Below are 23,189 nucleotides of genomic sequence, written 5' to 3'. Positions count from 1 at the left end.
TTGATTCTTCTCTCATTCATAACAGTTTCACCCTTGTGTAATGCCACTGACTTCAGTGGAATTACTCCATATTAACATCAATGTGAGAGGAGAATCAGAGCCTATGTATGCAAGGATCCCTTTACCCTCATTGAAATATTAGATACCTGGAAGAAGTGAGGAAGAGAGAGATTAAGGCAACATTTTCAGAAGAGTGCTCTAATTCTAGGTGCTTCAGATTTGTCTGACACTGGGGATGCAAATTTATGGTCACTTGAAAATACTGGCATAAGTGACTTGCCCAAAGTCTGTTGACAATTATTGGCAGGCCAGAACCAACAGTTTCGGTGTTCTTGGCTCCCTACCCTGGGCACTAACCTCTGGATAACACCATCCATAAATTAAAACTATGTGTAAATTGCACCTAACTCCAATTTTCACTTTATATTATGACCCTTTCATAGTATTTAAGGGAAATACCTAGATTTCTATCAAAACGTGGGCCCCTTTCTTCTAAGTATCTTCTAATCATTGACCCACATACACTTCACATTTTGTCAGAGAAAAACACAGTGAATATTGCTGTGGAAAGAAAAACAAAACCAAAATGAATATTCCTTGTAACCTAATAAGCAATTCAAAAGGGTAAATTACTGACACCCTCTGTAATTTTTTTCATTTGATAACTAACATCAGAAGTATTAATGATAAGTTTATCAAATTACCATATAATTATGATGTTTTCCCGTCATTTAGTCATATATATTGTACAAATCTTAAAATTTGTGTATTAATTGCTATGTTATTTATTAGCCTAGATGAGTTGTAATACACTCTAGTAAGTATAACAAATTCTGAGCTGTCCTAACTAGTTATCTACTAATACAAGAGTAATTCCTAGTGGAGGTAGGTGTCACTGCCCAAACGGCAAATGATAATAGGTCAGAGTATTCTCAGGATCAAAGCCCCAGAAATGTCACATCTCTGACTCATCTTAACTTCATTGGGAATAAAAGCTAAGAGTGGAACAAATGTATTCATGACTGAGTGTTGAGGGCCAATGCATGCTGGTGGCAATGTTGTTCTCAGATTAATTAATTTCATAACATTTCCGTAATACAGTTTTAGTTAGTGTACTTTTCATAATCTAATTTTAGTCAAACTGCTTTGCACAATCTGCTCAAAATGTGTTTATGATTCAGAATTGCTGGAGTTCCCTTTTCATTTTGTGCTTTACTGCCTCTATGAAATCTGCCTAAATTGGCAAAATAAATTAAGAGAACATAACCAAAAACAAACAAACAAAAAACTATGAATATTCTAATGTTTAAGCAAATTCACTTTAGATAGGTTTGCAGTCCATTTATATTCACTCTCTATCAGTATCCTACCGGATGTGTGTCTAGTAGGAGCTCTGGTTGAAAGAGTGAATTTTAAAGAATATTGCAGAATTTTCTTGACAAGGGAATTTTGAATTTGTTAGTTCAAATGAGGTCACTGGAAAGCTGATTCTAAGGGTTTGTCTACACTGGGACATCCAGGAAAGTTAGTCTGAATTAACTAAAGGTTTGAATTTGAAGTAGATTAGTTAAACTGCATTAAATTCCTCTGTAGTCCTGTGTGTTATTTAGGGAAAAAATGGCCTTAATTCAGGTTAGCTTAATTCACTTTGGAAGTGAACTGAGGCCACTTTAATTCTGAACAAGAGTGTTCACACAGGGGTTTAATGAAGTTTGATTAATCTACTTCAAATTCATGCCTGTAGTTAATTTGGATTAATTTCCCTGTATGTCCCTGTTTAGACAAGCCCTTAGTTACCCTTACCCAGTTTGGGAACAGAAACAGCCTATGAGTCTTAATCAAAATAGCTTGAATTTCAAATTGTGAATATGCATGTGAATGAGCTACAGTCCCCAAATGATTCAGAGAAGTGATATGGCAGATAATTTTCAATAGGTTGAAATTGAGCTCTGTGCAGAGGGCCAGCAAAAGGCCTTCAAAATACATCTCAAGTGGGAGTTAAGAAGTGCATAGACTTATCATGACCCCCTGAATGTGGTCAATTGCATACCTAACAAATGCATTTGAGAAAATCAAAATCTGTTTGTGGACAATTCATGAACAGGAAAGAGGCAAAATATATTGAGTTATTCATGTGGCAAATGGCCGACGCTACTGTGGTGGGTCCCGTGCTTTTCCTTAGTGTGGTGGGTCAGGGTGCCTCCCTTTGCCCCTATTCTTGGGTATTGTGGGGCTCCACACGTGCCCCAATGGGGGGAAGGAGAGGAGCGGGGAAGGGACTCAGGTCCACCCCCTACTTCGGGTCCCAGTCCCTTCAGCTTTGAGGGCTGCTTACCCTCTTTCTGCTTGGGCAGGGTTTCCCTTCCCCTGGTACTCTGGTCTTCTGGTTAACAAAAGTACTTCTCAAACTCTAGTCGACTTTCCTTCCCCTCTTCTGTCTGACTGAAGCAGGGGTCTTTATTAGGCCTCGGGCGGGCCTTAATTGGCTCCAGGTGCCCCGATTAACCTGTAGTAACCTTTCCCCAATCCTTCTCAAAATCTGGGGCTATGAGCACTGGATGACTGCAAAGGGCCGTCCTTAAATCTGTAAATGCTTCTTTTACTGCATCGGTGCACTTTACTGTATCTGGGCCCTGAGCTTTTATCAGGTCCGTCAGTGGCCATGCCCTCGTGGCAATGTGAGAGATGGACCTGCGATAGTATCCCACTATCCCTAAAAACACTCTGACTTGCTTTTTGTGAACCGGTTGGGGCCAACTCTGTATTGCCTCTACTTTGTTTCATTGGGGTTTCACCAAGTCCCTTCCTACTACATACCCGAGGTATCTGGCCTGAGCTAGCCCTATTGCACACTTGGGAGGGTTGGCGGTAAGGCCGGCCTGTCTGAGGGTGTCTAGCAGAGCTTATTCTTTTCCTAGGTGCGTTTCCCAGTTAGGGCTATGGATGACTATGTTCTCTAAATAGGAGGTGGCATACTTGGCGTGGGGTTGGAGTAATTTGTCCATTAATCATTGGAATGTTGCGGGGGCCACATGGAGTCCAAAAGGGAGGATGGTATATTGGAAGAGGCCGTCAGGATTAGAGAAGGAGGTCTTCTCCTTGGCGTCCTCGGCCAGGGGGATCTGCCAATAGCCTTTTGTCAGGTCCAAGGTGGTCAAGTATCGGTCCTTGCCTAATTGATCCACTAGCTCATCAATGCGTGGTATTGGGTAGGCATCGAATTGGGATATTTCATTCAACTTCTGGAAGTCATTACATAACCTCAGGGTGCCGTCAGGCTTGGGGACCAGAATGATAGGGCTGGACCACTGACTGTGGGATTCTTCAAGTTCCAGCATCCTCCTCACTTCCATCCTAATTTCTTCTCTTTTTGCCCCTGGTATTTGGTACAGTTTTATCATTTCCCTTGTTCTGGGACAAGTGACGATATGGTGTTGGACCATCGTAAGATGGCCTGGTTGCACGGAAAACACGTCTTGGTTTTGCTGACTCATATCAATTACCTCTGTTCATTGTTCCGGGGTTAATTCAGGGGATATCCTCACCTGCCCTTGCGGGCCATCTGCCTGGGCTGGAGCTCCCTTAACGACCAGGCACGTCTCCTGGTCACACCAGGGTTTCAGTAAGTTGACGTGGTAGATCTGCTCTAGCTTTCTGTGGTCTGGTTGCTTTACTTTATAGTCCACCTCCCCAATGGCTTCCCCTATCTCATATGGCCCAGGCCAGCTGGCCAGGAGCTTGCTCTCTGTTGTTAGCACTGGCACCAGCACCCTCCCTAGTCTGGGCTGCCCTGCAGCCTCCCTGACGGGATTGCCTACCAACCAGGGCGACTTTCTGGTTCACTGCTAAAATCCTGGTTCCTAACCTTTTATCTGCCCTCCTTTCCCACCTAGATTTCCCGGGCTTACCAGGGGGTGAAAATAATTCTGGGGGAAGTTCAGCAAAATTTGGGGCAGGGCTATCCATGAGTGCCTCGATCTCAGCCTGGGGTTTTCTTCCCTCCCCTAGCTCTATTGGGGGAAGTAGGTTCTCAAATCCTGGGAAGTTCCTACTGATTAAGACTGGGTAGGGGAGTTTGGGGACCATTCCTGTGGTCACCTTGGTAGTGTTCCACTGGATCTCATCTGCACTGGGATCATGGGGTGCCATGGACCCATGTTACTCCTGTGTTTTTGGCCCATGTCAGTTGGTCTTCCCCGCTAACTTCCCCGAGTCCAATGTGACAGCACTCCCAGAATCCACCAAAGCTATGGTCTTGATACCATTCATTTTTACAGACCTCGTGTACCCATGTGGGGTCGTTGTGACCCCCACCAGGCTAATTAGGCCACATCGCGCCCCCCTGTGATCTCCCAGATTGCACTGCATGGGCTTCTGCCTGTTGGGAAACTGGACTGCTATGTGCCCCAATTCCCCACACTCATAACACCTATATCTTAACCCGGTTGTTGCCCTTTGACTTGGGCTATTTGACCCACTCCCCCAGCCCTCTTCCCCCAACCTCCCAAGTCCCTTCAGGGCCTCAGGCCATTCCTCAGCACCCTTCCTTCTAGTTACAGCTCTCCTGGAGTTTTCAATAATCCGGGGCCTCAGGATCCGAGTTGGCTTCCTGCTCTGCCATGTCTCATCTCCTGAGGTCTGGAACAGTTTACGGGCCACCAGCTGTCTCTCCATGAGGGTGACCAACTCGTCATAGGTGGAAGGATCATCCTGGCCAACCCAGGCTCAGAGTCTCAAGGGTAGTTCCCTTGTATACCAGTCCAGCACCAGACGCTCCATCATTTTTTTCCGAGCTGAGGGCCTCTGGGCGTAGCCACATCCGGGTCAGGTGGATTAGGTCAAACAGTTGAGACCGTGGTGCCTTGTCCTCGCTATACTGCCATTCATGGAACCTCTGGGCACGCAATGCCGTCATTACTCCGGATCTGTCCAGGATCTCTTCTTTCAGCTGGGGGTAGTCTGCTGCAGCCTCCGCAGCCATATCGTAATAGGCCTTCTGGGCCTCCCCACACACGAACGGGGCCAGAATGCCAGACCACTGATCTCGGGGCCAGGCCTCCCACAGGGCTGCCCTCTTGAAGGCCAGGAGGTATGCCTCCACATCATCCTCCCATGTCATTTTCTGTAGACGGTAGCTGGCCCATATGGTCCACATCCCGTCATACCCGCTGCTCAGCTCCATAAGGGCCTTCACCTGGTTCACCACTTCCTGCAGCATAGCACAGTCTTGGGCGGCCTGGCTCATCAGCACGCAATTGGTCTCTGTCTGCAGCCGCACCGCCTCCTGTTGGGCGGCTGCCTGGACCCGGGTAGTCTCCTGATGAGCCTCTGTGGCTTGCACCAGTGCTTTGACTATGTTCTATCTTGGGGAAGGGGTGGTTTTGGCTCACCCTGGGTTCAGTCCATGGCACAGAATCCCACATTTGACACCATGTGTGGCAAATGGCCAATGCTACTATGGTGGGTCCCGCACTTTTCCTTAGTGTGGTGGGTCAGAGTACCTCTATTCTTGGGTGTTGTGGGACTCCACAAATGCCCCCATGGGGGAAAGGAGAAGAGTGGGGAAGGGACTCAGGTCTGCCCCCTACGCCGGGTCCCAGCTCCTTCAGCTTTGTGGTCTGCTTACCCTCTTTCTGCTTGGGCAGGGTTTTCCTTCCCCTGGTATTCTGGTCTTCTAGTTAACAACAGTACTCCTCCAACCTTAGTCAACTCTCCTTCTCCTCTTCCGTCTGACTGAAGCAGGGGGGTTTATTAGGTCTCAGGCAGGGTCTTAATTGGCTCCAGGTACTCCAATTAACCTGTAGTAACCTTTCCCTAGTCCATAGGGAATAAGGCTCTGATCATCCTGGGGCTTATATAGTCCCATCTACCATTCTCCTGCTGCCCTCTGGCCCTGCTGTATCATACTCATTAAAAACTCTTCTGCTCTGGAAAGAAATGTCCATTTTGAAGGAGAGCAAGGCTGTTCTAGGTGCTATGATGTGTGAGTTTTCAATATCCTTTCTTTTCTGGAGGCCTGATTTAGTAACAAATTAACAATGTCTTGATTTGTTCTTCATCCATACACCTCACACAACTTGTCAGACTTCTGCACAGCTCTTCAAGGACTCCGGTATGTGCACGAGTCTCAGTGTTCGGATAGAAGCGGTGTGGTCTCTCCTTTTTTAGATGTTTTCCCTTTCCTATCTGTGAACTTTGGGTTCATCACAGAACTCCAAATCCCTTGATAATTGTTGTTTGTATTAATGCAGCTTCCCACTCAGAACTGTAATGGCAAGGATATTGTTGTTTAGGCTTTAAGGGCCAAATTTTCAAAGATACAGCTAGGCACCTAGTGAGATTTTGAGAAGGACCTTAGCAGGTTAGGTGCCTAATTCCCAATGAAATCATACACCATTTTGAAAATACCACTTGGCTCCCATTTGCCTATGTAGGTCCCAAAATGTCTTTACAAATCTGTGCCTAGGTGTATTAATGTAGCCAGGATGGGAGGAGCAGGGCTCAACAGTGAGGTTGTTGTCATTCAGGGATGAAATCTTGACTCTGCTGAAATGAATGACAAAACACCCATTGCCTTCAGTAAGGGTGGACTTTCACCCCAGGTGTTTTGGTAGATCTGTGAGGGCCAGTTTGCAGAGCACCGGGTTACAGTATGCCTGCCTTTAACCAGTGTTGTTAGCCTCCAGCTTTCATAAGCATTACATTCACTCACTTTTTTATTCAAAAATTATTAATTTCACTCTTTCATTTCAATTCTCGGCTGCATGAAAGCGTATGATGACACCTGAGAAAGTTTCCGTTACATTGCTGATATCAGTATTAATCAAGAGCCATGTAACTGAATACTTTTTACACAGATGATATTAACTGATAAAATATGGCATCCTCATGAGAAATCATTACCTTGAAATATTAGTGTTATAATATGTTAATTTCTATGGAGGATTTGACTACAGATATATGAGGAGATGTAAATTTCCTAGTACTTCTGCTGACAATTTCCATGTCAACATAACTCTTAGGAATTTGTATTCACTATTTTGTGATGACTTATATGATGATGTATAACAACTTACGGGGATTTTAAAATGCACTATTTTGACTAATGTGGTTTGGTAAATAGCATACAGGACAATTTCTTCTTTTCAATTTCTGGAACACTGACGCAAGCCTCTGATATCAATAACCATCACCACTCTGAGTGCAAACTGCTGCAGTACTTCCTGGGATCACTCTGAGCTCCTGACAGGAAAAAAAAACCCCAAACCAAACCCAAGCAAAACAACAACCAGGCCTGGCCTGTATTCATTTGCTGTTCAGAGGCCAAATTGATTCTGAGGGTAACCACCAAAGCTCATATGCGGGTAATATAAATGAAGGGTGAGATTGAAAAGCAGAGATAGATAGATGTGGATGGGCAGAAAAATAGATGTCCGCATTCTGATTCAGCCATGTTTAATAATGAGTTCGATTTTGCAAATCATGACCAGTAATACATGTTCCAAGAAGCTTTTCTCGCACTGTGGACACCTGATGCATCAAATTCATGCTAGTGTCACTCCACTTGCTTCAGTAGCGTCTGGTTTACGATAGCCTGTTGCCTGTGATCTCTCTTAGGGTTATTAGATGAAACCAAAGAATGCATGGGAAAAATGGTACCCTGAAGAGAGAAGAAAAGATAGCACTACTAAGTCTTTTTCCCGCTCTCTTAATGGCTAAATCTGAATTAATTGGTGTTATTTGTGTCTTTGATAGGCAAATACAGCCCCAGAGGGGAGGGGATTCTCTTGAAACAAGTGGCCACTTGGGAGAGCTGTCCCTGGTCCGATCATGTCATGGGCTCATTTGTCTCCCACAGTAATTCACTACTCACTTCAGTCCCTTTAAATGTAAAACAGCTGCTGCTGCTTAGCCTTCCTTTAGGTACCTACCAACAGCATTAAGCCAACCCTGAAAGCGGCCCATCCCATAATAGTCTCCCACACAGTGCTCATTTGGAAACAATTAACCCTTGATTTGAGATTCCCCTCGAAGAATCCTCCCCGCGCCCTCTCATCTGCTACAACCCCTTCCATTATTCCCTCCCTGCTTGGGTAGGGATAGCTTTCTCTGTTAGGCACATTTCAGATCTGGCAGCTGTTTGTAAACACTAAACAGTATGCAGTACTTGCGGGAGTTACAGAATTGCCATTTTTATTTTATTTGCTTTGCCCTACTCATCCCTACATGTTGGAAGAACTCAAGGCTACCAAATCAAAACAGACCAGCACTTTTGTCTCGAATTGCTTTGCAAAGAGATCCTTCCCTTCCCCCCTCCCTCAGTGTATTTAGGGGTCTTGTTCATTTCACACATGTTTGGCACTGGCACTACCCCTTGATTCCCTCAGTTTCAAGTGATATGATGAACTTGAGATTAATCTGTTTTAAGGAGAAGCATCTGGCTCTGAGCTAATAAAATATCAATTTGTAATGGAGAGGAAAAGTGCTCAGTCAGATGTCTGCATGCACAGGGTTTTGAGACCCAGTTAGACTTGGGAAGTTTAATGCCACTTGTGAATTTATCCTGTGCTCAGAGCACTTCACATCTTTCAATGTGGTCTCAACTTTCTCCAAAGTGCTGAGGTTTTGGAACTGCACCTTTACTCAATAGCAAAACTGAGCTCCAAATTCTAGATTGCCCCCTCCCACTTCCTCCCCTTTTCCTAATGGGTTCCTGGCCAGATGTGGTGGCCCCTTGCTGCGACATTAAACTGGCAACATCCTTGATCCAGGCAGACAGACACTCAATAGTCAACTTCTGGAAAACCTTCCCCCTCACTGGATGTATCTGACACAAACCAGCTGAGGATATTGCATTGCCAGAAAGTGTTACAGCTGGACTGCATGACAGATTGGCAGCACACCGGCTGATCTGAGGACCTTATTCAGGGGCCGGCAAACTATTCACTGTCCAGGCACTGAGCCACTAATCACAGTTTACATTAGGCAATCAGATACTCTTCCACTACTGAATGGTGTGTTCGGTTCTTTCACCTTACAGGACCCGGCGTGCGTGTCTACAGTACCTTTGCTCTGTGCTTCACATCTGTACCATATTTCAAACAATATCTAAAACATAACAATTAACGTGAGCTCTGTGAAGTTCAAGCTAGAAGTGCCCAAATCTCTCCTATTCTGATTCCGCCTGACCACTCACCAACCTGATATGTCATTCTTCTATGGTGAGTCATATGATTAATTTACCCCATGGATCACCTAATACAGACCTGAATATCCTTATGGAAAATTCCTAGAGAATTTAATCTAAAAGAATAACCTTTCTTTAGACTTTTTGATCATTTTATAGAATTGGGAATTATATTCTGCTATAGAATTTTGTAAGTGGTTTCACCCCGACACCCCACCCCCCCATGCCTGTGGAATAGATCTTTATTAAATCTAGAGTTTTTAGGGCAATTTTTATATTACTTTATTGACTTAATCTCTGCTATATGGGAATTTTCCATTAAGGTATGAATCAATTCTCCCACTCACCCCCAAATATTTTTTCTGTGTTGGCTAGTCATGTTGTTGCAGATACCCACACATGCAAAAAAAGCATGCTGGAATGTGGAACTGTTGTATGTCTAACTAGTATTGCATAATTAACAATGAAGAAGAAGATATACTAACTAGAAGTGCTGGGAACCAGAATTTCTGTTCTCTGGGGCGGGGGGAATGATTCTGAATTGGAACAAAAAGCTGAAATTTTGAAATTTCCTATTACATGAAAATTTTAAAACATGTCCATTTGGGACCACTGAAACATGTAAGTTTGACTTTTATATTGTATTAAAACATTAAATATAATAAATACATTACACATCATATTAAATATAATATATAAATACAAGATGCTATTAGAATTAATATTTTAATATCATATAAACATAAACATGGGATGAACTGAAATGTTTTGACATTGCTAAAATGGAACAATTCAGCTTTCCCATCAAGCTATTTTGTTAAAATTGACGTACTCCAGCAAAATGTTTCAGTTTTGCAAACCTCAATTTTGTGATCGAAAACTGACCAGCTCTGATACTAAGTAAGAGGGTCCCAGTCAAGTTGTCACAAAAACCATCGCAATCACAATTGACATTAATTAACTCATTCCTCTCAACATTGCTAGCAGAGAGCTCAAGGCCACAGAGACTCCGTTTCTCCATCTGGGATAGTGCTACTTACCCACCTTTGTAAAGGCTTTGAGATGCACCTATGAAAAGTGTTTTGAAAGTGCTAATTAATTTGATTGCCCAATACCCCTGTACAAATTATTGGATCATGTGAGTAAATGGGCAAACGTCCCATTTTCCATACATGAAATAAGAATCTACTTTTGGCCCCCATTGGTAGCTTCGCAGAGCTGAAGCTTACAAGTGTATTTCTTTCCTTCCTGGAAAGTCTAGAGTACAACCACAAATAAGTAACTCTCGTGATGAAACGTGAGCTTTGTGAGAGAAAAAGGAAATGTATTAGGTAAATGTACTGTATTACGCTAACAAGTGGGCACGTGTGAGTGGGCACACACACACACACTTAGAGTCTGAGTAAGAACAGAGTGGACTTGAGAAACGTATTACCCATCCAGGGAACTGCGATGGGCCACTAATAAAATTAAGCGTTGGAACGTAACACGTTTTAATTTTCGTGGAAATGCTTCAAGCAACACCAGTCCTCCCTTTTCTTTCCCACACCCAGCCTAGACTAATCCATTTAGAGACAAATTTACATTTTATTTCTCCAAACCTATTAGCATTAATATAAAGGTCAGCGCTGAAAAGGCAGCTTCAGAAGCTAATGTGCCAGGGTACTGCACTCTGTTACCAGGCAAGGGCACATGGGCCTCTTACCCACTGAATCTGACAAGAATTTTTAATTTAAGAGTGGTTTCAGAGTAGCAGCCGTGTTAGTTTGTATCCGCAAAAAGAAAAGGAGTACTTGTGGCACCTTAGAGACTAACAAATTTATTTGAGCATAAGCTTTCGTGAGCTACAGCTCACTTCAGAGTGTGTCCCTCCTTTGTGAACATTAAAATAAGTTCATGGAAATGCTCATGCGTCTCTCTGCAAATCAATTGGCTCTTTATTTATTAATTTTTTCAGTAATACCTGGGGGGAAATAAATCTGCCTAGGAAGTGCACTAGAAGAGTCATTAACAGCTCTTGGGAATCTTTAGAACATTCTGGTTGGAAACGGTCCTGCCCTGAGCTTCTTTGCCCTATCCGTTATCAAAGAGACAAGGTGGGTGAGGTAATATCTTTTATTGGGTCAACTTTCTAGACATACAGAGCACTTCTTCAGAATATGTGCTAACCACATATGCGAAACAATCTGTTCCATGCTTGCATTTTCTTGTGACTCTCGGAGGTACCTTTCCAAGACCTGAAAACCTCACCCAACTTCTCTCCCTAATACCCTGGGATGATACAACTACAACTATACTCATCTGTTGTTAACAGTTAGTGTGTGTGTGTGTGTCGGGGTGTGTGTGTTGCCTAAGAATTTCATCATCTCTCCTTCCACTACTGGAACTGGAGTCAGAAATCTCCACTCGGTGTATCACCATTTGTTGCTGTGTAAATTATTATAGTGCAGCAAACAGAAAATTATTCTGGACTCAAACTGTGTGAAATGTTCCCAAGAGAATGATGTGAACTTTATGTGATTTGCAGATTGTTTACAATCTAGAGCTCCGGTTCAGGAAAGACTGAAAATCCAGAATAATCCCATTGAATGCACTGGACCTACCAATGTGCATAAAGTTACCCATTTGATGAAAGAAAAGGAGTACTTGTGGCACCTTAGAGACCTTGCAACAAAGCCCGTTGCCAACTGTGTCCACATATCTATTCAGGGGACACCATCATAGGGCCTAATCACAACAGCCACATTATCAGAGGCTCGTTCACCTGCACATCTACCAATGTGATATATGCCATCATGGGCCAGCAGTGCCCCTCTGCCATGTACATTGGTCAAACTGGACAGTCTCTACGTAAAAGAATAAATGGACACAAATCAGACGTCAAGAATTATAACATTAAAAAACCAGTCGGTGAACACTTCAATCTCTCTGGTCACTCGATCTCAGACCTAAAAGTGGCAATTCTTCAACAAAAAAACTTCAAAAACAGAGTCCAGCGAGAGACTGCTGAATTGGAATTAATTTGCAAACTGGATACAGTGAACTTAGGCTTGAATAGAGACTGGGAGTGGATGGGTCATTACACAAAGTAAAACTATTTCCCCATGTTTATTCCTCCCCCCCCCCCCCCCGGTCCACAGACATTCTTGTCAACTGCTGGAAATGGCCCACCTTGATTATCACTACAAAAGGTTTTCTCCCCCCTCTCACCCTGCTCTCCTGCTGGTAATAGCTCATCTTAAGTGATCACTCTCCTTACAGTGTGTATGGTAACACCCATTGTTTCATGTTCTCTGTGTATATAAATCTCCCCACTGTATTTTCCACAGTATGCATCCGATGAAGTGAGCTGTAGCTCACGAAAGCTTATGCTCAAATAAATTTGTTAGTCTCTAAGGTGCCACAAGTCCTCCTTTTCTTTAACCAGAACATCTGGGGGGGGGGGAGAAAAAACAAAGAGAAATAGGTTCCCCCCCCCCCCCCCCCCCAGACGTTCTGGTTAAACTTGGATTTATGCTGGAAGTGGCCCACCTTGATTGTCATGCACAGTGGTCAGTTTGGATGAGCTATTGCCAGCAGGAGAGTGAGTTTGTGTGTGGGGGGGGGGGTGAGAAAACCTGGATTTGTGCTGGAAATGGCCCACCTTGATTATCATGCACATTGTAGGGGGAGTGGTCACTTCGGATGAGCTATTACCAGCAGGAGAGTGAGTTTGTGTGAGTATGGGGGTGGGGGAGTGAGAAAACCTGGATTTGTGCTGGAAATGGCCCACTTTGATTTTCATGCAGGTTGTAAGGAGAGTGGTCACTTTGGATAGGCTATTACCAGCAGGAGAGTGAGTTTGTGTGTGTGGTTTTTTGAGGGGGGTGAGGGGGTGAGAGAACCTGGATTTCTGCAGGAAATGGCCCACCTTGATTATCATACGCATTGTGAAGACAGTGGTCACTTTGGATGGGCTATTACCAGCAAGAGAGTGAGTTTGTTTGTGGGAGGGCGGAGGGTGAGAAAACCTGGATTTGTGCTGGAAATGGCCCAACTTGATGATCACTTTAGATAAGCTATTACCAGCAGGAAAATGGGGTGGGAGGAGGTATTGTTTCATGGTGTCTGTGTATATAATGGCTTCTGCGATTTCCACAGTATGCATCCGATGAAGTGAGCTGTAGCTCACGAAAGCTCATGCTCAAATAAATTGGTTAGTCTCTAAGGTGCCACAAGTCCAATTTTCATACTATCACCTAGACATTTTGTGATCTAGTGACTGCTGAATGGCTCGCTGTGGATCAGCACAGAGTTGTTTGCAGTGGTTTCTGTAATGATGCTGCATGGGGAGAAAATTCACAGTGTGCACTCCTCTCCTTCTGCTCCCCTGTAGAAACCTACCCTTCCACCGGTGGGCTGTGGCAGTGCAGTGTTAATGCCCTGTGCTGTAGTAGAAACCATATCAGTTAATTGTCTGGCTAAACACCTGCTGATTTGTTTGTTTTTCCTTACACAGACTTAACTTCTCTATTTAGCTGGGTGGGTTTGCCTTTGTTCTTGCCATTTGGATGACATGTATATTTAAAAGGAACAAAATAGATTTGATCCTTGGCTGGTGGTGAGCCAGACGTGGATTTCAGTGGGACTATTCTCATGACTCAGTGTTACATAATGTCCGTGAGGGTTGATGAATCGGGCTCTCTAATGCAGAGTATTCTACTTAATTGAAATAAAGAACTCAATTTCAGGTTACATAAATGAAGACAAGACCATCAGGTCTTCACAGACCTCATAACACAGAAGTAAACATATTGGATTGTATGAGTGTTTTTATTCGCAGAAGCCAACAAGGGTAGGTGCCTCTGTCCTCCATGGTCAGCAATTAGCTGCCTGGACTCCTGTTCTCCTTTATTCATAGGGAGAGTGGCTTGAGCAAACCATTTTTGAAACCCTGTTACTTAAAGGACAGTTTTACCACTTAAAGAAGAAGTGGGGGAAGTTCATTACAAATGAAGGGCCCTGGTTTTCCTCCCGTGCAACTCAACTGACTTCAAAGGAGATACTCCTCCTGATTTACATGGCCATAAATGAACAGAGAACCAGGCTCTATGGGAAAGCTCTCCTATAGTATAGTTGGCTTTTTCAAAACAGGAGCTGGGACACAAGAATGGGATGCAAGTTGAACTGTGGTTGGAATCTTCAGTACCACACCTCAAAGCTTGGCCTGTGTACAAGTTATAGTACAAGGAAGATTTCAAATGAATGATGGCAACATCTCCAAAAGGTTCAGGTAATTGTGTTGTGTTCAGTTAAGGACTCAGGACTTTGGATACTGAACCCAGATGGTCAGAACTTCTTTCGTCTTCAAAATGTGGGCAGGAAAAATCATGGAAACAGGTTTTCTCTGGAGATTTCCGGTATTTCATGTTTCCTGTTGGGCAGGAAAAGCTGTGAAAACAGCCTTCTGCTGTGGTATTTTGTTGTTTCTGTTTGTGTGTGTGATATCCAAAGTCAATGGAGAGCTCCTTAAATTCAGGCACCTAATCGGGAGGTTCAAGAGTCTGAGCTTTATAAGCCATGTCTTCATGAACTGTAGACTGGCGTAGCTCTGTCAAAATCAATGGTCCTACAATGGAGGATTTGGGCCTATTACTGTGCCACAGGGCTGTTACAAAATCCAGACTGGGAATCTGCAGGAGAGATCTGGGGAAATTACAGTGGACACAGCACAAACCAGGAAGAGTAGAGGTGTCTAAAGAACGCTAAATATTTGTTTGTTTGTTTTTGGCAAAGATTTGCATTGTTTCTCAGTTTAACTAAACTAGTTTAGAGGTGAGTGTCAAGCTAGTTTAGATGTGGCCGAAATAAAACAAATGTATCAGCCTTCAGAGGGTAATTCCAGTTAGGTGATTTCTGTTTTGCGAAACTGAAGTATATATATTTTCGTTTAATATTGACATACCCTGTAAATATATGCAAAGGAGCATGCATTCCTGCTACTGATATCCTAGAAGGGTTTTCACTGGCAGTAGAAAAATAAATAGGACCAGACACCTCGATGAGATGAGGGCATCACATTAAAAATCCTGTAGGAAAACTCTCACGCACTATGTGTTACATCATCAGGCGTTCCATTCTGTCAGCGTCTCTTCTGGTGATACAGTGTATACTGGGATTGATACCTGTTGGTATTTTTATGTAGTGTACTGCCATTTGACTGGTTAAAGAGGACTGAGGGGGAGGAAGGGGGCGTGGTGAGGGGCAGGGAAGAGGCTGGGAGGAGGAAGCTGTACTTGATCCTTATGGAAGTCAGTTAAAATTAATTGGAAAAAGCTTTTAAAGACCCCAGATGAAGACCAAATGTATCTCAGACCTGCGGCCTCATCCCTGACGCTGAATGCGAAGGTCATTGCAAAGCTGTAGATTTATGCGGAAGGCTTGGGTGATGGAAAATGAGACAAAAGCATTTGGATTTTATTATTCCATTTACTCTGACCCTGGGCCATAAAGGGTTTGGAGAGCCTGTTTTATGTATTCAGCTGGTTGCCACACTGACAAGCATTTGGAGCCACTTAAATAAACCACCCCAACCCACAGCTGCAACAACACCATATCAAATACAGGTTAGAGTTGAAATGTGGAGCCAGCAGCACAGCGTCTCCAGCAGGTGCATACAGAGGGTTTTGTAACCCCCTTGGTTTTGGAATAGTTCCCTTATTTATCTTTTGGCTTTGATTTAAAGACCATTTAATCACTGGTGTAGATTCCATGTTAAAACACACACACACACACAGGGTCTGGCTGTGCATGCCTTGTCTTCCTCCTCCTTCTCATCCCCTGATTATTAAAGGAGTATTGCACTATTTAAAAGTCTCACCTTCCCAAGCGGTGCGATCTTTTCCTGTCAGCCACTTTCCCAGGCTATATTACTCACCGTCTAAGCTACTGGAAACTTTTGAAATCCTGGTGGTCACCCTTGTCTCAGATGCAATGAGAGGACGGCAAGGATAGGGGGTACAGAGGAGAATTTAACTTGGAAAGAGAAAGAAAAAAATAGAGCACAAGCTTGAAATGGTGGTAGCAAAGCAAGATATCTCAGAGGCACCTGGACAGATTACTGGGGAGAAAGACAGGCATAGAAACAGAATGGGAATGATAAGGTGTCATTAGCTGTCTTAAATATTTACGTATAAACTGCGCTGTTGTGTAAGCATGTCAAGATTCTCCAATGGTCTATGTGAAATGAATGTCACCCCATAGACAGAGTTGGGTAAATTATGTAAATGTTGGAATTTTTAAATTAATTCACATTGGTCCTGTCTGCACCTCTTTTCTTTTCATTTTCCATTAACTTCTGGATGATCACATTTACTCACAGTTACAAGTGAAAAGTGAATATCTGAATTGCATATGCAAGCTTTTAAGAAAAGTGAATGTGAAATTCATTCCCCATTGCGTGAGCACTGATACTTGTGTGAAACAGAAACAATGCCATATGGCTTCTGTGATCATCTGAACTGAGCACCCCAGCTCATATTTTAAATAATGAGTATCAAATACAGTTTAGTCAGAAACCCAATTTGTGTCAATAAAAGTTTTGATCGAATTTTTTCAACCAGGTTTAGCTAACATTGCCTACAATTATACAATAGTGGCTATATCTGGACAGAGAAAGAGAAAGGCAGCTTAGAATTTTGTTTGGCTGAAAATCTGAAATCTTCCATAAGACACTTCATATCTCCCAAGGTGAAGAATGATTAGATCAGACACAATGGTGAACAAATCAAACTGGCCCACAAACTCCAAAGTTGGTCCCTTTTTGTCTTGACCAAGCCACTCTGCACAGCTCTGGCCGGGGAACTGCCGGTACATATTGAAACTGACAATTCTGTACTGTTTGTCTTCTGCAAAATATCTCCGTGTTTACCTGTGAAATGCATGGGGCAGGTAAAAAAGCCGGAGGGGTGCATGGTCTGAATTCAGCAGCTGCCACATTGCTGAGTGGAAAACTGGGATCGTTCCGATACTTTAGCCATTGCTGTTTGTTCACTGTGACGTGCATCACAGCGGCCTTCCAGATTTCTTTTGTTAGCATGCTAGAGTAGGGTTTTCCTTTAAAAAAAGAAAAAAGAAATATAATCAAATGAACAGTGATTCTTGCTGATCGGTGACTTTCATTGAAATTGGCACAGTTGCATTTTAAATGACTTTCCCTCCCTGCAGCGTAGCATTGGGAAGTCATCTCTGATATACTTGTAGCAAGGTGGAAAACAGCTGAACTCTTGTCAGATTTCTGCAGAGATCAGATGGTATTTATTTGCCATGGCACTCTCATAGGTTGGATTCAGACTCAGGTCCTGGAGATTACAGGGGGAAATCTTCTGAGCCTCAGAGCCATTTTACACCAACTACATTTAGAAATATTAACAATTAACCCTAAAGTTGGCTTCCTTTTTTTTTTTTTTTTTTTTTGCCATTCCAATGAAATGATGCATTAAGGAGAGACCAGGGCAAAAATAACAGCAGGTTGAATAGGTAAAAGGTTTAAAAAAAGATTCGTGAATGTTTCTGTGAGTAGAAAGTGCTGAGCATGGCCTGCTCTGATTCCTTACATTATTTGTGAATACTCTGATGACTAGGTATGTGTAAAAATGTCCCGAATGCAGGGAATTTTATGCATTTTTAAGCCAAATTATGGGTTTAAAAGGCACCTACTGTATTCAAACAAAAGTTCATTCTGATTCCAGACATATCACTGTTTCTAGCAGTATTTCCCATTTTAAATAAAGGAGCGAGAGTTGGTAATATAGCAGGAAAAAACTAAGTGCATCAGGTCTGTTTGTCTGAGATTGTTATTCACTACTTACTATTCATTGGTCTCCTGTTAAAGAATGTTTTATTCATCCAATCAGGAAAAAAGAAACAATACCCTGAGAGTTAGGTAACCAGGCATGTGATTTAGGTGACCAATAGCTGAAGCCAAAATGTTTTCAAATAGCCCACAGACTGAAAATTATTCCTACATTTTTTTCAGAGAATATTTATGAATAACAAAGGCATATGAAGAAAATCAGAATCATTTTGCAAACTATTCTGTAACGAAAGTGAGGGGGGCTAAATTCATCACGAATATCGTTGTAACACATAACTGTTGCCTTTCCTTCTTTGTGACATACTTTTGCTTTTTAAATATAATAGCCAAATGAAGCTAGGACCCCGCAAAAACCAGCACTGTCAAGCAAACTGACTCCTGGCTGCTAGCGTGGCATCCATTCCTGCAAACGAAGAGAGGCGAAAATATGTAAATTTAATGAATTCACAGTTCTTTTTCTTTAGCAGAAAGCTTTCATGTTATTTGAAATAGCCAGGCTGCTAGAGTAATGTTCTTACATATAAATGGAAATCCTTTTTGATATTTGCACTACTGATTTCTGCACTTCCTTTAATCTCCGCTTTCAAATTAATAGACAATAACATCAGATTCCTTCCTTGGCTCACTCAGCACTTGTGCATATTTACCCAAGTGTCTAGAGTGGAGATTGTACACATATCTCTAATCCACCTGCCTATGTTAGTTAAAAGCTCAGATAAAATCAGCAGCACTTAAATCTTAACCTTTTAAGTCTGAAATGTTTTGAAAGTCTGGGCTCATGGCAACTGCACTGAGAAGGAGGAGAGGGGTGGAACTTGAATGTAAAATATTTCACAGCTTGAACTATTGTTTCTTTCCCGTGGAAACTAATCCAGAAGTTGCACTAGAGTGTTACTTTAAGAGTATTAATAAAACTGATTAGCTCACAATGTTTCTACTAGCACCCGTTGTTCATATTATCTTCTTATAGCCAACTTTATTTTTCTTTTCATCAATTTAGTGCTCATGAAAATCACAGCAAGGGCAGGTATCATCCACCCCTGTCTTCCACACACCTGTGCCAATGATCCCCTGCCTGCATCCTTTGCTTTAGTTTTGGGCCTCTGGGCCCTTTGGCTGCCAGGGACAGATTCACCCCCTGGAAAGCAGTAATGTCAGAATAACATGTTTGTACTTCCTTCTCCCCTGAGTAATGAGAAGTCCTCCTTGACCTTCTCTCAGGATCTGGGCCTGATTGTACATAAACACTGATTCATTGGAGAGGGAGCGCTAGTAATGTTTATGTCCAACTAGATTGCTGGAGCATTAGGGTATTTAGGATCCATTATTTAGATAAAGCATCTGATTCATTAGGCAATATGGCCCGCACAGCTTTGGAGTAAATGAGCACCAAGATACACACAGCCTCGTCATAAAACAGTGTTCAGGGGAGTATTTTTCTTTGGAAGGAGGGCTAGCTAGTTGACACATATGTGGAAGTGAAGTTATAGAGGCTCTCCCCTCTATGTCTCACGGAAGTTGACATTGATTGCTTTAGCAGAACAGAGGACAGCATTGTATTCTGTGGGTTCTCTGGGCATTTCTCCAAGGAGATACAGTGTACCACAGTTACATACCCCTTATGGGCCCTGGCATTATGGGATTTTTTGTTTACTACGTTGACATTTTGGGGAAAAGGACTTGTTGGGAACAAGGATGGGGAAAAAGTATGCGTGCATCTTTCTTTTCCCCTGTGTCTTTCTCTCTCAATCTAGCCCCAACAAGAGTGTCTATAGAACATAGCATAATGCCGTATTGTTTGGCTAGGGATTTAATTTCACTCCATCACAAGCTACCATTGCAGCCCCTGTCATTGCAATTTGTCACACTTTTTTGTGTGCTATATCTCACTGAAGTCACAACTCCTCCTTAGCCCATTGCATAATCTCCTAGTCTGGAACAAAGCTCTCAAACATAATGAAAGAGGTGAAATCAGGAAAAGGAAAGTCAATGCCTACTGTTATCTCTATAGACCCCACTCCCACAGGCTCTGCAGGTTGAGTCACACCAAGCAAAACGGAGTGAGAAGGACCTGCTGTGTTTTTTAAAAAAAGGCCCATTTATTGAGGCTAAAGGCAACACCATTGGCTGTTCAGAGATGTAATCCTGTTCCCTCCTGCAGACCACCGGCCAGAAGGAGGCTGCGGGGGGCCTCACTAGCCCACCAGCAAGTTGAGAACTTCCAAAAAGATATCACAGGGAAGTGGAGAAAAGGAATGGACAGCCCAGTCGGTATTAAAGAAAAGAACTCACCAGAATCTTGACCCAAACCTACACTGAAGTTATACATTAGAAAACTAATATAATAGCCACCATCAACAGAGAAAACACAATAGAGCAAAAACTAACATCTGCCAAAAGAAGGGGATTTTATTTTTAACAATACTGAGATCAATGGCTCTCTCCTGGTGCAAGGGCTGAATTCAACAAGGTGGTTGAGCACATGCTCAACTTTAAGCACATAAGGAGTACCATGGAAGTCAATAGGGCTGCTCATGTGTCAGAGCTAAGCATGCGCCATCACTCCTTGCTGAACAGAGGCTTGAGTCCTTAGAGTGAAGAAGGCAGGTGGAATTTTGATACCCTCCTAAATTCATCTTATGCATCACAATAGAGACAACTAATACAAATCCTCCAAGCAGGTGAAAAGAGAAGAGAGTAATATTCAGTGTTTTCCTTGGAATGGAGGGCAATTCTTTCACAGAATAAATATCGGGGGCTGGACTGAGCTATTTTTGAAGTTATTCGCTGCACTAACACGTCTCTCAAAGCCTCATATTAGTTTCTACAGAATTTAAGCTTTTGTTAAAAAAACAAAACAAAATATTGTTTCTATCCCGTGCAGTTGCAAAGGTAGAGATGTCCCTTGCAGTTGCAAACATGAACCAGTGCAGCCCTGAGTCTGCAGGTAGAGTGAAGCACTACCTGTAAAGTCCACATGCTGCCTTTGGCTTCTATAAATCTAATGACTGTTCCCCCATAAGAGGTTTGGCTCATTTGGACAAACACAAACTCTTGGGTGCCTTATCCAGATTTAATCTGAATGTTGACCATTTGGATCTAGATTGTCAATGGTCTCACTCAGCTATTCAGCAAAGTGTGAGAAGAGAGGATCTCTTTATTCTTCTGCTACACCCTGCTCAGATAGTGACTCCAGCCATGGGGGGTGGGAGACCAGGGGCTATTTATCTGATACCTCTCCCCATCACTGTTAGTGAATAAGTGGATGTGGAGAGGTGCAGGATCCCTAGCTTCACTCAGCTACTCGCTGACCAGAGTTACTGACCAGGTGCACAATGGGGAGTAAAATGCTCCCTATAAAAGTGTCAGACCAGAGGATGCACGCGAGGGGGTATTGTTCCTTTATAAGTCATAATTTGTTCTCTGCTTTGTACCTGGGACACTGCAGCTACATGTTGCCCCTTACTCCAGGCAGACTGTAAAGATTGGGGGCTAGCCTTTTGAGATCCACTCCTCATCACCCTACCCCACTCAGAGTTTGGATCCCCCAAATGGAGAAGTGCCAGAGACTCAATGAAGTCAACTAGGGACTTTATTATTTAATTTCTTTATTACCAGAGTGCCTTGGAGCCCTAATGGTGGACGATGACTCCACGCAAACATAGGCGGAAATAGTCCCTGCCCCAAGCAGCTTACGGTCCAGGTCTTCATTATTGCTATTGATTTTACCTGGAAGGTGCTCAGATACTACTTTAATGGGTGGCAGTATAAAACCCTTAGTTAGATAGATTGATTAGGTAGGTATATAAATAGATTAGATAATTGTACAGATATGACAATTTCCTGCAATATCCTTGGGAGACCTTATTGAATTAAGCTAAAATATCAGTGGCAACTATTGTATTAAATGATTGGTTTATTTATTACTTTTGGCCAGGATTCTGTGTAACCTCTTGAGCGGGGAGAGGCGAGAGATGTGAGACCTGGGGTTACAAGGCACTATATTGAATAATGTGCCAAACAAGAATGGACTTTTGGAACAAAAAGTGTTAAGTGGTTTTCCTGGGGAATGTGTAGGGGGAGGTGAATACAAATTCCCCACCTCTGGTTAAACAAACCCCAGCCTTCCAAAGCTATACCCTGAGGAATGGGCCCTTATCTGTTGATTATGTTACCAAAGGCCAAGGTCAAAGGACTAAGCTGTATAAAGAAACACGATGATCTGCCCAGTCTTGGTTCTGCTTCTGAATCTGACAGTTATGAACTTGTATCCATGGAGGAAACCATTTGTGGGTTTTGAAGGACTGACGTCTACCAGAGCTCGAAGTTGGAGGTGGGGTAACCTCTGGTAAGCTTTTTACTCTGTGTGTGTGTGTGTAGGTTCTTTTATTGTTTTAATATGTTTTCCCTATAATGCTTTTATCTTAACAATAAATGTGCTTGCTTATAAAGAGCTGTGTGGTAACTTATCACTGTGGACCATTATGCTGTTCACGGACTCTGGAGAGAAAGTAAAACACAGACTCTGGCCTGTTTGGTCAGTCTGGTTTGTTAGGGAATAGCATAGTATAGGCAGGGAACTGTGCAGCCTGGAAAACCCCCAGTCAGGAGGAAGAGAGATGCATGTCTCTGATCAAGAGAGGTGCTGGCTAAGGATCTGGGAGCCTAGAGTGGGTGCCTTTGGTGGACCATGAATGGGGGAATACAGGTGTAGTTGCCTTGAACTGTAACAATAACAATCCGTGACTTATTAAGGGGGCATTTTTTTCTTCATACATATCATTGCATCATAAGGTCTCCAATGAGCTGTACAGGCTCAGAACTTCTGAAAGTCAAGCCACTTTTACAAGTCTACACTACAACATTAAGTCAACCTAAGTTATAGCCACTGCAGTAATTGAATTGGTTTTACATGTCCACACTATGCTTCTTGCGTCAGTGGTGCATGTCCTCACCAGGAGTGCTTGCACCAATTTAACTGCCAGTGTGAGGCATTGTGGGATGGTTTCTGAAAGGCAGCAACAGTCGATGTAAGCAACACTGTGCCTCCACTGACACTGCGTTGACCTAACTACGTTGACTTAAGCGCTACACCTTTCATGGAGTTACATTTTAGCATAGACGCCTACAGAGTTAGGTCAACATAAG

The sequence above is a fragment of the Chelonia mydas genome, chromosome 10 (genome assembly GCF_015237465.2).
Source record: "Chelonia mydas isolate rCheMyd1 chromosome 10, rCheMyd1.pri.v2, whole genome shotgun sequence".
NCBI lineage: Eukaryota > Metazoa > Chordata > Testudines > Cheloniidae > Chelonia > Chelonia mydas.
This window is presented reverse-complemented; position numbering follows the sequence as displayed.